Below are 404 nucleotides of genomic sequence, written 5' to 3'. Positions count from 1 at the left end.
ACTGGAAGTAGAGCACAGGTGTAGCTACGTGGCCAGTTCCTTCAAACCAAACCAATCGCTACTTTTTATAGCCGTAGCAGGTTGTAATCTCTCATGTGACATGATCTGATTTATGTGTTTAAAAGATCACAGGCTGCTCTGTGGATAATGGAGTGTAGGTAGATGGAAGGAAAGTCAGTCTGGTTAGGTGGCTCTTATACTGGTACAAAAAAAAAAATGATGGCCTGGACTAGGATCGCATATCGGAAATGAAGAAAAGCGGGCATATTGCAGGTATTTGTTGTAGCCAACTGGACACATTCATGGACTGGATGTGGGTAAGCAAAGCACCGAGTGGGAATATCTGGATGAAGGGGGTATTGCTCTCTGAGATGGGGAAGGCTTGATAGGAGCAGGTATAGGGA

This window comes from Tupaia chinensis, unplaced genomic scaffold (genome assembly GCF_000334495.1).
Source record: "Tupaia chinensis unplaced genomic scaffold, TupChi_1.0 Scaffold149168_1, whole genome shotgun sequence".
Taxonomy (NCBI): Eukaryota; Metazoa; Chordata; class Mammalia; order Scandentia; family Tupaiidae; genus Tupaia; species Tupaia belangeri.
This window is presented reverse-complemented; position numbering follows the sequence as displayed.